A 14778-nucleotide genomic window follows, 5' to 3' on the forward strand; every position below is an offset into this window, starting at 1 on the left:
CTTCTCTACCACTTTTACCTTCTGCCTTGTTTTCCAACCTCTCTTTTATGTCGTCTAACATTTGCCGTTAGTATTAAGCTCTCTGCTGGTAACTCTTTACGCCAACTCAGCAACTATCTAGCCTAGAAAACATTAATCCTTAATTACCAATCATCTAGACAACCATGGTCATGTTTATCCAACACATCCTTAAGTGCTGCTTTTGACATAAAATCTTCCCGCACAGCCTATATGTTTTATATGATATCTATCCTAATGGTAATTCATGGAAGTCATGATTAACCTTTACCCAACCCTGGCTTCACCTTTGAAACACTCCCTAGTCCACAGTTATCGTCAACCATCATTGCAGTTAATATGTGATAGTAAAAGCCTACAGGCTAGGTTAAGTCCCCACTAAACCCTTAATACATTTTCGGTTTTCGTTACTTGTTTTTCATCAACAGGAAAGAAATATACCACATCCCTTGTATTCCTTTAATAGACATAATCTATCGGGCAACCTTTATACCCTCATTTAGAAACACGGGTATGCTCATCGACCACACCAATCATCGGTACGTATACAAGCACTAAAACTTTGGTTAAAATATGTAACTAGAAATATCGCTCTCCCTACATAAACAAGAGCATGCTTAATGAGACAACTAATGAAATCAAAAACGTAATAAATGGCATAGATGAGAATACTCAAGATGATTTCAAGAAATTTTAAACAAGGAAGGAATGAATGCTTGCCGATTATGAAAAATAATGATAACAATAATTGAGGCAAATGATGCTTGCCGTCGAGAGGGTTCGCTGGCGGCATGGGGCTAAGGGCGGTCGAGCTGGCAAGGGAGCTCACGGCGGTGACGAACCGGAGCTTCTGGAGACTCGACGGAGGTCGACAGGGCTGAGGGTGGTTGACGGCGAGCGACTTGAGGATTTGTCGGAGCTCGTGGTGGCAGGTCGGCAAGAGGTGGTGGTGAAGATGGAGGCGATGATTGTTGGTCGTGGTGGTGGAGGGAGCTCGAGGGGGTGGAAGAGGGGCGGTTCTAGTGGCTTAAGGCGATGAGGGGACGGTGAGAAGGTGGTGGTGCGGCGACGGGAAGTGGCGAGGTGGACTCAGGCGTTGGGCGGTTCTGAGAAAGAGAACGAAAGAGAGATGAAGAGGAGAGAGAAGGGGAAATGGGTTCTCTGGCGGCTGGGTAAAGAGAGAGGAAGAGGGTTTTATTTATATGCTTAGGGTTAAGGTTAGAGTTTAATAGGTATTAATTAACAAATAAAAGAAATAAATAGGGGAAATAGAAATAATTAGGAAAAAATCCTTGAAAGAAATTTACAATGATAATAATAACAATTATTATTATTTATTTGAAAGTTTTCACCGTAACTATTTAATTTATAATTATCCAAATTGTTAATAAATATAAAATCAGATTTTTAAATCATAGAAAATTCTAGAAGGCCGGTAAAATACAAATCCTCTTTTTAAAAATAATAATTGAATATTTTAAAATACCAGAAGATTTATTTTAACTAGTATCAAAATTTTATGATCCTTACATTCTACCCCCCTTAAAACAAATTCCGTCCTCGGAATTTAATCCAAGCACACGAGAAGCAAAAGCTCTACCAGAAATGAATATATATGGTACCCAATCTAGATTATCGTCGTATATATCTCATACCACATGCCATAAGGTTATTGGAATGACTCTCCATAGTATGAATCCCCTGTGAGATCACTCAAGACGTGATACATGTAAACCAATTTTTTCCCCCAAGTTTTGGTCCTATGGATCGTCACCCTTAGGACCACCACCAATCACCATCCAGTGGAGGAAGATCACGAGCCCCCTCTCACTAAAACATGTATCCCAATATCAATATTACAATGGTGTCTTGAAGGACTCGCTTGACATTCAACACTATGGCATCATAAACAGGTATAACATCAGATAATTTGATACTAATATAAAACTGGTAGATCCTAGCCTAAGACTTTTCATGAAGTTCATGTCCTTGTATTTCTTAACCTTATAAACATGTGCTTGGAATCATGTTTCGGTGAAAATTCTCAAAATTTAATATTTTTTTCTATATATCAAGTATCATGCAATATCTCAATCATATATTGGGTACATCATCATATAATATCTTCAAATCAAACTTAACTTTATATGGCTGGTATCTCACAAAATCGAGTTTCCAATATATACCCTCAATATCATCCACATGATTTCTCATTCTTAGATACCATGCATATTATCAAGCACGAACCATATTTAGAATTTATAATCTAGATAATCAATTGCACATACATTCTCCAGCAGAACTAAAGGCCCTGTGACCTTCTGCATCAAGTCGGCGGGTCTTGCCCTGAGCCCTCTGTGATCGAGCACCGTCCTGGATAACACGAGAATCAAGTTGAGAGGCTTCTTCGGTCACCAACTCTTCGATAGGCTTCACACGGACAGTCTTATTAGCTGCTAGCAACCACTTGCAGCTCAGGAAAGTGAGGTTCAACTGTCGCTCAGTACCTGGGAGACTGAACCTAGCTCCAGTGCAACCAGTCACGGTCCACAACCATGCACGAAGACCGTCCACCAGACCTCCATGAGCCCGAAGCTGCTGGCGCGGGTTCCCAACATAAAGTTGGTCATAACCGAATTTGCGGGCGAATCGGCAAGGTAGATACGGCTCTATGAAGCACTGATTCCCCACCCGGAAAGTCAGGTAACCCGGCCTAATGTTCACTAGCCAATTAAAGCAGCCCATATCCAGATAAGTCCTATACTCCCTCGGCTTCTCCTCATCAATCAAACACTCGCCGTACCGGCTGGAGAACTGTGGAAAGCAAGTGGAGAATGCCCAGCACTTGTGGACTTGTAGCTGACGCCTGATATCGGGGAATCCTCGGCCCTCCCATTCACCATTCTCAAGCAACTGTAGAAAGGGGACAGACTGATCTATGGCATTCGGTATTGACATCACGTCGGAACGATGAAGAACGAACCAAGCCATCAAATAAATATACGGGAGCTCTACCTTAATGGTAGGAATCTGAGTCGGTTTATCATCATCTCTCCGTGTAAAAGCACCAGAAATCTGCCGAAGCCCTCGATGAATGTTAGCAACCATCACCGGAAGAAGCGAAAGTTCCTTCTTGTAGGCAAGCTGAACTGCAGGATAGAGCACTTCCAGTGGCAGAGCGTCACCAGACTGATACGGGACCACACATTTCTTCAACCAGATGGCGAGATAACCGGCAAGGAGAGTCATCGGACGAATCGGTGTGGTCGCATGATATAAGAACGATCTGAATTTAGTCCCTGCAGGAAAGCCGCTCTCGGAACTGCTAATGGTATAGGATTGGGCGTTAGTCTTATTCAGCAGCTCATTAACCTCTGAAGGAGTCAGCGGTGCCAGTTCACAAATAGATTGGCCAGAATGGCTCTCCAGATTCCTGAACAAGTATGATGCGAACTGCTTCAGGCTCACATTTGCTTTGGTCCTCTTCGCTAGGGGCTTAGACTGCGCCAAAGCAATGTGGTAGTGACAAGTGAGATCCCATAAGGTCTCGTAGCGGTCGGGCACGCGATCCTTCAGCTGACTCAACTCATGGTTGGAGGGAAAGTACTCCTGGTATAACATCTGTCCCATGGGCAAACCAGAAATCTTGTGCATCTCATGTAGAGCCAAGCCCAACTCTCCGTGCCTGGTCAGAAAAGTGTTGGAATCTGGATTGTAAAGCTCGCATAGGGCAAAGAAATGCTTCGCGCTTGTAGGCAAGCCATGCATAGTGGCCCGAATGGCTGCATAAAGACCGCAAGCATGTAACTCCTCGCTCCATCGGCTCAAGACATACTTCGTCATACGAGCCCACCAAAACCTGTCCAAAGAATGGACCCAACCATAGAATCTGTGGCGCGGTGCAGGCATCTCCCGTCCTAAGATAGCGAGGCGATTCCTCAAAGTAGAAGCAGTGGTGAGGAACTCATTGCGAGGCGGAGTATCTAGCCCCAGTACTCCAGGATGTAGTCCAACAATGTGATCTCGACTCGAACCAGGAACTGCCTGATGAGTAATATAGCCGCAGTGAACGCTCTCATGTTCCTTTGTCAAACTCCACGACATCTCCCGCTTCACAGCTTGGCGCCTGAGCTCAGTCAAAGAACGGTGTCGAGGAATCTTCGGCAAATACATATAACGACTGCCAGTCTGGTAAAGCCACTGCTCAGCCTCAATAAATACTGCATCGGGATCCCTGGTAGAGTCTCCAAACAAGAAGTCAGTCTTCCTAAGAGACTGAACGGAACTGGCATCCTGCACGAGAGGCGCATCTGTGATCAGCTGGCGAAGAGCTTGATGGCCACCTTCCCTCACCACTTGGACAACTTCCAACGACGTGCCCGGAGCAAACTGGGAGGTGAGCGGAATGGGCGAAAAGTCATCAGATGTTGAATAATACTCATCACGACGTCCATTCACCGCATGCGATGAAAAAGCTCCGGAAGGATATTCCACTGAAAACAAGCAGTTAAGTGTTTGTTAATTTCAGATATAAAAGGAAATTGAATTCATCTTACAAATTGGTAAGATAGAGTCATTGCCTTATAAAGGGCGAGACGATTTGGCCACATTGCGCATTTATAAGATAGGGTATATCGACAATATATCCCTGCCTTATAAAGCGCAATGCAGCGTCAAAACGCCCCCTTTATTATGAGATGTGGTTTTGACCAAGCAAAACTCATCTTTAAAGCGTCGATCCTCACCAAGGAGAATCAAGGCTTTTCCCGATCGCCTCACCAAGGAGAGCAAAATAGGGTAAAAGGACTAAATTGCAAAATTCTCAGAAGAAGAGGGTTAATTTGCAAAATTTCCACAAAGCGTCGATCCTCACCAAGGAGAACCAAGGCCTTTCCCGGTTGCCTCACCAAGGAGAACAACGGGGGGTAAAATGGACTAATTTGCAAATATCCAGAAAAAAGAGGACTAATTTGTAAATTTTCGAAAAAGATCAAAAAATTACTCACCAGCATATGAGGGAGGCGCGCCATCAACCGATGCAGCAGGAAAACGACCTCTCGATACTCGCGACATAATGGCCTATAGAAAATGAATTCAAGAGGTCAGATCTAGAAATAAAAATCACTTTTTTATCCCCTAAAAAGGCGAGCTTGAGGCATCAAATCACTCCCTCAACCCTTATATGCGATCCCGCTATTCCATACACTAGATCAGACATGAAATAGATCAAGATTATGGAGATATACCTGAGGGGAAGCTCGAGGATCCGACAAAAATTAGATCTTGGAAGTGCTCGAACTACGTGAGCTTGACGAAGAGTTCTATCTTCTCCAATGGTTGGATTATCTGTAGAATGAATGAGACTCGAAGGGTGTTGTCCTTTTTGTGAACATCGCCGGGTTCCCGATTGGCCCGGGTCTTCGTTGTTCCGAAATCTTATCAGCTCACGTAGTTCGTCGATTCACTTCAATCGTTCATCGATGTCAATTGAACTCCTGTGGATCAGATAGTGACGTTCATCGTCGCTCCTTAACACTGAACCGTTCGTGGAGACCTATAGGCAATTTTCGATGCCTACACATATGTGTTAGAATCAGAAATATGTTGCTTGATATGACAAGAAGAACTTTAGTTTATCAATTTTACAGATAATTATCATAAGCAGAAAACTAGGGATTTTCTGCTTAGTCGATCAATGAGTTAACTCATGAGTCAACTTATGAGTCGACTGATGAGTCGACCAATGAGTTGACTGATGGGAAATTTTCAATTTTGTGTTTTGTCTGGTCGACCAATGAGTCGACCAATCCTAGTCGACTCATGAGTCGACTGATGAGGAGATCTTTAGTTTTTCCTCAGTTTGGATCTGTTTGAGTTATTTCAGTTTAACTAAAACTGCTTATGCTTGTTTATTGATGTTGTGTGCTTTAATATGAACGAGGACTCGCCTCGAATAATGGGTATTAGAAATTACTGTTTAACTTGTATCTTTACATGTGAGAAGACATGCGGACACGAGTTTAAGTTTACACACCGATGCACGAGTGAAATTTCATATAGGTATATCTTTCCACCTATCTCATCGATACTTGCACAGTTTGTTCAGTCCTTGTGTCGGACTATAATCCATTAAAGTCCTCGTGTTGGACTATAATCCATTTCAGTCCTCGTGTTGGATATTCACCTATTTGTCCATGTGTTGGACATCAGTTTAGACCTTGAGTTGACACTTATACCTGTATAGACTGGACACGACACTTATATGAATTGTGACATGACACCGTAATTAAGTTCTGAGATGAATTTGTCTTCTTTTATTATTGTGCTTGCATTAGATTTTGGGTTGGGTATTTAGAGATTTACAATTTAAGATACATGATATATACATCAGGGTTTCCTTGTTTGGATTATTTCGCTCGACGTACCTATGCTCATGTTGTAATTTCCTAAATACTAAAATCCTCTTATACGTAGGTAAATTACAATTTGAGCTACATGGTATATACATGAGGGTTTCCTTGTTTGGATTATTTCGCTGGACGTACCTATGCTCGTGTTGCAATTTCCTAAGTACCAAAACCCATGGGTTGGTTGTGATGTTGCTCGCTAGCGCTTTGACACTCGTTGTCCCTCCCCCTTTTAGGTAACGAGCCAGGAACCCGAAGAGTCATAGGTTGATGGCGATGTATTTTAGCTTCAGCTATCTATTTAGTTATATTTTTCTTTTGAGCTTCACTGTAGACTTTTGTTTAGATATTTGAGAGTTTTATTCTAGAAGTTATAAAGGTTGTGTGCCTTATTTCCTCTTGTCAGATATTTTGTATTTTAGACTTGTTGAGTACTTCAGTTTATTTATTTCATACATTATCTTGTACTTTAATATGCTAGATGATGGAATATTAATTTGATCTCTATTACTTCATCTGTTGATTTCTGTATTATCTTTTACTTGCTTTTGTACCTACACCTTTTATTGACTCTACTAGAGAGATAGTAATTGTGATGGTGAAACATGTTATTGCATGGTGTGGTGCATGGTAGGTTTGACATTCTTGGTTTTACCTTGGGCTGCAGCCTTGTGTGAACCCAAGGGCGTCACAGTTGGTATCAGAGCTCTAGTTTCAGTATCCTTAGGATCATCCTATATCGAGTCGTGGAGCTAGGATAGAGTTTCTTAGGATTCATGTATAGAGTCCGCTAAGGATTTCCTAGTATGAGTGAGGATGATATATGCGTATATCTAAAATTTTGAGAAATTTTTTTTTATGACAACTATTTTTGTGTAAATTTAAAGTATTTGTGTCAATACTAAATTGTTGTGAAAATCATATTGTGATATGCTATGTATGTGTATATGTCTATTTTGACTCATAAACTCTCTTTTTTATGATCAGAGAGTGATGGCAGGACGTGGTAGACCTCGTACTCGGAGAGCTGGACAGGCAGAGTCGCAGTAGGCTCCACCTGACTCCACTTGAGCCATAACAAGCTCAACCCGAGCCACAGCGGGCACCACCTCAGCCACAGCAGACTCCTCAGTATCTCATTGATCTCATGGCTCCTATCATAGCTAGGATGATAGCAATTAAGGAGCTTATGGCGAATCATATCGCGCCACCAACACCACCACCACTAGCAGCAGATCACCCACAGGGGATACCAATAGTTCCTATCAGTGAGAGATCGCCAGAGGCCGCACTTGCAGCTATTCCACCAGCAGCCCTAGATAGAGCTACAGAATAGGAGGCTTGGCTCCGTATAGTTGAGAGGTACCAGAAGATGAGAGCACCAGAGTTCCAGGGGTCAGCAAATCCTCTTGCAGCCCATAAGTAGAAGGAGGATGTGAGTAACATCCTCGATATACTTAATGTGGATTTGGTCCAGAAGTAGAGATTGGCTTCCTACAGCCTAAAGGGAGACGCCGGGAGATGGTATAGACTCTAGTTCACTCCAGAGCACCGGATGACCCTTGCATGGGAAAACTTTGTTTATTTCTTCAATGGACAGTAAATTTCTTCTGCATCACGGACGGGGAAGGAGCTTGAGTTGTCCTGCTTGACTCAGGGGGATATATCAGTGGTAGATTTTGAGAACAGATTTATGGAGTTGCTGCACTTCACGGGCATGTGGCAGACAAGAGAGCGCCAGGCTCAGATGTTCTTAGCAGGGCTCCGCCCTAATCTTCATCGATACCTTGTCTCGAGGAAGTTCTATTCAGTTCGAGAGGTAGCAGAATCCACCACCTCATAGGAGATTGAGACTACCATGTTTCAGAAGGATAAGGAAGGGAAGACCAAGGCAGTGCAGACAGGGGATAAGGGCAAGAACAAGAGGCCTTTTTCTGGATCCCAGCAGCAGCAGCAAGGCCCTCATAAGAAGGGACCCCAGCAGGATCAGAGAGCGCACCAGCAGCGTAAGTTCCTGGGAGTGTGTTTTAATTGTCGCAAGGTCGGACATAAGGCATCGGAGTGCTGTAGCGCACCAACGGGAGCCCAGCAGGGCAAGGGTCAGAACCAGCAGCAGCAGCGACAGCAGAGCAGAGGTCAGGGCTAGCATACGAGACTTGAGGCACTGCCAGTAGCACAGAGGACTGAGGGTCAGATTCATGCAGTTCAGGAGGTTCCTCAGGGGCAGATAGTTCCGTATTCTCCAGCACCAGTAGTAGAGCAGGCTCCAGCCACAGGCAGAGTATATGCGGTAGTATCACGTAATCATGGGGCTAGCGGAGCAGTAGTGGAGGATACGTTCCTTGTGAATTCTTTTCTAGTCCATATTCTCTTCGATTCGGGAGCTTCGCATTCATTCATTTCGTATGATTTTATGTCTAGACTCCAGCTCATAGCTCAGCCATTAGACACCCCTTTATCAGTTTCCACCCTTTTATGTGAGATATCGCTTCTGGATAGCGTTTGTAGGAGGTGTACTATCAGTTTAGATAAGTCGGAGTTCGTTATCGATTTGATAGTGTTGCATATGTCCGATTTTGATGTCATCCTTGGTATGGATTGGTTATCTTCCTACCATGTTAGTATTGACTGCTTTGTGAAGACAGTCAATTTGCGAGCGTCCGATAGGTCTGAGATGATTGTAGCAACCTCTCAGGGCAACCATTTTGTGGAGTTGTTTCTGGCGTACATCGAGGAGGTGATGCGATGGGATCAGGGTGTTGATTTATTGGAGACTAGAGTTGTCTCAGAGTATCAGGATGTCTTTCAGGATATACATGGACTACCTCCTGTGAGAGAGGTTGCGTTCTGTATTGAATTGCAGCCAGGCACAGCCCCGATATCCCACACACCCTATCACATGGCACCAGCTAAGATGAGGGAGCTTCAGACCTAGTTGGACGAGTTGTTAGCTCAGGGTTTTATTCGTCGAAGTCATTCTCCGTGGAGCGCATCGGTCCTCTTCGTGAAGAAGAAGGACGGTAGTATGAGATTGTGCATTGATTATAGAGAGTTGAACAAGGTCACTATCCGGAATAGGTACCCATTACCTAGGATTGATGACTTGTTCAACCAGTTGTAGGGAGCGTAGTTCTTCTCTAAGATTGATCTTCGTTCTGTTTATCATCAGTTGTGGGTTTAGGAAATGGATATTCCCAAGAACGCCTTTCTTACTCGATATGGATCTTTCTAGTTCGTAGTCATGCCATTCGGACTGACTAATGCACCCGCGGTATTCATGGACTTGATGAACTCGGTTTTTCGTCTCTTCTTAGACCAGTTCGTGATCATTTTTATCGAGGATATCCTCATTTATTCAGGATCGAAGGCAGACCATGAGCAGCACCTACGGTTAGCTTTGAGGACTCTGCGGGAGCATCAATTATATGCCAAGTTCAGGAAGTGTGAATTTTGGCTTTCAGAAGTCAGATTTCTCAGCCACGTCATCAGTAGAGAGGGCATAGAAGTAGATCCAGCTAAGGTTATAGCAGTTCTTGATTGGGAACTGCCGAAGACGGTGACAGAGATTCGTAGCTTCATGGGCTTTGTCGGCTATTACAGGAAGTTCATCCAGGACTTCTTGACGATTTTGATGCCACTTACATGCCTTACGAAGAAGGGTGTATAGTTTATCTGGAGTGTGGAGTGCCAGAAGGCCTTTGATATATTGAAGACTAAGTTAACTTTAGCGCCAGTTTTGACTATTCTGAGCAGCGACAGGATGTTCGTCGTCTACACAGATGCATCGTTTTCAGGCTTAGGAGGTGTATTGATGTAGACTCAGAGAGTAGTAGCATATATATCACAGAAGTCTAGGGTGCATGAGCAAAACTATCCTACTCATGACTTAGAGATAGCAGTAGTGGTATTTGCCCTAAAGTCATGGAGGCACTACTTGTATGGAGTACAGTTTGAGCTGTTCATAGACTACCAGAGTCTGAAGTATTTTTTCTCTCAAAAGAAACTCAACCAGAGAAAGAGGAGATGGATTGAGTTTATCAAGGACTATGAGTTCGCGATCCAGTATCATCTGGGGAAGGCGAATGTCGTAGCAGATTCTTTGAGTAGGAAGCGTCGACATCGGGTTTCGGCTTTGAAGTGTTCATTATATAGAGATCTTCTTACTTTTAGCCAGTTTGATTTTAAACCCGAGATTGGTGGAACCAGTGTATTTTTAGGAGTTGTGTCAGTATAGCCATCTTGGAGTATCAGAGTTATCAGAGCTCAGCTGGAAGACTCTTGGATTCAAACCCGAAAGGAGGAGATTTCCAAAGAGCCTAAAGCTGATTGGACCATTGAAGCAGATGGAGGCCTACGGATGAAGGGTAGATTGGTTATGCCATCCAGTGTTGAGCTGAAGAGGGAGTTATTTGATGAAGCTCATTGTACTCGATATACAGTGCATCCAGGAACCACCAAGATATACTAGGACTTGAAGAGACACTTCTGGTGGAGTGGTATGTGTAGAGAGATTGCAGAGTATGTGGCTAAGTATTTTACCTGTCAGTAGGTGAAGACAGAGCATCAGAGACCAGCAGGAACACTTCAGCCTTTACCCATCCCAAAATGGAAATGGGTGGATATTTCTATGGACTTCATTGTAGGATTGCCAAAGTCGATGAAGGGGAATGATTCAGTTTGGGTAATTGTGGACCGGTTGACGAAGTCAGCACATTTTATTCTATTAAGGACTACATATACAGCTGAAGTGTATGCGAGGATATTTATTCAGGAGATAGTCCAACTTCATGGAGTTCCTGATACGATTGTGTCGGATCATGGTTCAGTGTTCACTTCACATTTTTTGAGGAGTTTCCAGGATTCGTTGGACAGCAGACTATCTTACAGCAGTGTATTCCACCTATAGACAGATGGTCAGACGGAGAGGGTGAATCAGGTGTTGGAAGACATGTTGTGGGCTTGTGTCATTAACTTTCAGGGCACTTGGGAGGAGCATATTTCACTGATAGAGTTTGCTTATAACAATAGTTATCAAGCGACAATCGGTATGGCCCCATATGAGGCATTATACGAGAGATCTTGTAGATCATCGATATGTTAGGCAGAGCCGGAGGATAGCTTAATGCTTGGACCAGATCTTGTGAGACAGACTACTGAGAAGGTAGCATTAATCAGAGAAAGGATTTTAGCCGTCCAGAGTCGGCAGAAGAGCTATGCAGATAAGAGACGAAGACCCTTGGAGTTTTAAGTTGGAGATGCAGTTATGCTAAAGGTATCGCCTATGAAAGGCGTTCAGCGATTCGGGAGACGGGGAAAGCTTGCATCGAGATATATTGGACCCTTCCAGATTTTGGAGTGCATTGCTGCTGTGTCATACAAACTAGATCTTCCAGTATCGATGTCTAGTATACACAATGTATTTCATGTTTCTATGCTCAAGAAACACTTACATGATGAGGAGCAGCAGCGAGTATTAGATGCATCAGAGATTGAGCTTTAGGAGGGTTTTACTACTATTGAGATTCTAGTTTGTATACTTGCCAGAGAGGACAAGAGACTCAGAAACAAGGTAATTCCTTTGGTGAAAGTTCAGTGGAGCCGAAGAGGCGTTGAGGAGATTTATTGGGAGCGCGAAGAGGACATGCGTCGTGACTATCCACACATGTTTGAGCAGGTAAATTAAATCTTTTTGTATGACTTATATATGGATTATAGATTCAATTATGTCGATGTTTATACTTAACACTTAAATGAAGGTATTACCACTTATCTCCTAAGTACTCGGAACATAGGGTATATATATGAGAGGTTCCTTGTTTGGATTTTTCGCTCGATGTACTTGTTCCAATTAGTTAGGGGTTAAGTGGGGGTATTTACATTTTTTATGGTTAAGTGTGGACATCGAAGATGATTTTTGAGAGTGCAAAGACGATATGTAGCGCTACTTCCTGCATTTATTGATGAAGTGGATTGATTTATGTGCATGAGTATTTGTGTGACTATATTTAGATTTAACACTAGAATGAGGATATTTCCGCTCAATTCTTAATCTTTTGGAACACATGGTATATATATAGGGGGTTCCTTGTTTAGATTTTTCGTCCGATGTACTAGTTCCATTGGATTAAGGGTTGAGTGGGAATATAGTCATCCTGGATTGTTAAATATAAATATCGCTATATGCTTGTCTAGAGTAATATTATTTGTTTGAGTATGATTTTTGAAATTTCAAGGACGAAATTCTTTTAAGGGGGAAGAATGTAAAACCCCGTATATTTTTGTTAGAAGTATATGTGAATTATTAGTGATAAATAATTCTATTGTAGTAAAGAACTTAAGGTCATGGATATACTTGATAACAAGTTATTAGAAAAGTATGAGTTTAATTTTATAGAGTTTTGTGCATTGGTTTTAACAGATTAGCAAAACGTGCACGAATCTAGGAAATGTCTGCTCAGTCGACTTATGAGTCGACTAATGATTCGACTGATGAGTCGACCTATGAGTCGACTTACGGGCTGATTTCTAGTTTTTCTTTTCTTTTGCTGGTTTGGTTTGGTTTTGTTTCGGGTTTGACCGCTTACATAAAATCTCTCCTACCCGAAATCAAACCTAAAAACTCATTAGATCCCGGAGAAAAACCCTAGCCCCTCTCTCCCCTCAAACCCTAGTTCGTTTTTGGTGATTTTTGGAGGATTTTCAAAGGAGTTTGCATGGGATTTCGTGTAGTGCAGCGGAGGAGATCATGCTTTGGCAGATCCAGGAGTTTGGGCATCATATCAGAGGCGAGTAACATCTCACCCAGCCCTCACCCACTGTTTGTATAGTTTCTTTGAGTTTTTATTTTGGATTTTTGAGCCTAAAACGTATTTTTATGCATAAAAATAGATGTTTTACATTATAAGCTGCAAGATCTATACTTTTCAGTTAGTAAAAAGCTCACCAAAGTTTTTGTAATGTAGATCCAGATCTGGAATTAGTTTTAAACGTGGGTTTCATGTGATTTAATGTTTTCAATACATTTTTAAACATGTATAAATATGTTTAGGGTTTTAATGTAAGATATTACATGCAAAATCTCTTGTTTCTGTTGATACATATGTGTTGGAATTAAAAATATGTTGCTTGGTATGACAAAAAGAACTTTAGTTTATCAATTTTGCAGATAATTATCATAAGCACAAAACTAGGGATTTTCTGCTCAGTCGATCAATGAGTCGACTGATGAGTCGACCAATGAGTCGACTGATGGAAAAATTTTAGTTTTGTGTTTTGTCTGGTCGACCAATGAGTCGACCAATCCTAGTCGACTCATAAGTCGACTGATGAGGATATTTTCAGTTTTTCCTCAGTTTGGATCTGTTTGAGTTATTTCAGTTTAACTGAAACTGTTTATGCTTGTTTATTAATATTATGTGCTTTAATATGAACGAGGAGTCACCTCGAATAATGGGTAATAGAAATTATTGTTTAACTTGTATCTTTACATGTGAGAAGACATGCGGACACGAGTTTAAGTTTATACACTGAGGCACGTGTGAAATTTCGTATAGGTATATCTTTCCACCTATCTCATCGATACTTGCATAGTTTGTTCAGTCCTCGTGTTGGACTATAATCCATTGAAGTCCTCGTGTTGGACTATAATCCATTTCAGTCCTCGTGTTGGACATTCACCTATTTGTCCATGTGTTGGACATCAGTTTAGACCTTGAGTTGACACTTATACCTGTATAGACTGGACACGACACTTATATGAATTGTGACATGATACCGTAATTAAGTTCTAAGATGAATTTGTCTTCTTTTATTATTGTGCTTGCATTAGATTTTGGGTTTGGTATTTAGGGATTTACAATTTAAGATACATGGTATATACAAGAGGGTTTCCTTGTTTGGATTATTTCGCTCGACGTACCTATGCTCATGTTGTAATTTCCTAAATACTAAAATCCTATTATACGTAGGTAAATTACAATTTGAGCTACATGGTATATACATGAGGGTTTTCTTGTTTAGATTATTTTGCTCGACGTACTATGCCTCTTGTTGTAGATTTTTAAGTATTAATTCAATCTAGTAGTATGACCTTGTTACTTGGATGATATTCTGATTGCTAGTTGCATTATCGACTTGTTACTTGATTGATTTTGTTGAATTTCCAGTTACACGTCTTTTTGTTATTTCTATTGTCGTATCGTTTTTCGCTTGGGTTTTTGTTCACTCTATTTGTTTTGTGGGGTCTTATCATGTGCCAGGCACGCTGATGTACACATGTTTTCTCTAGTGTACGTCAGACTTAGACGAAGAATAGGTTCAACTGGGAGATCGCCAGGAGCCAAAGGATTTTCAG

Source organism: Asparagus officinalis, chromosome 7 (assembly GCF_001876935.1).
Source record: "Asparagus officinalis chromosome 7, Aspof.V1, whole genome shotgun sequence".
Lineage (NCBI taxonomy): Eukaryota > Viridiplantae > Streptophyta > Magnoliopsida > Asparagales > Asparagaceae > Asparagus > Asparagus officinalis.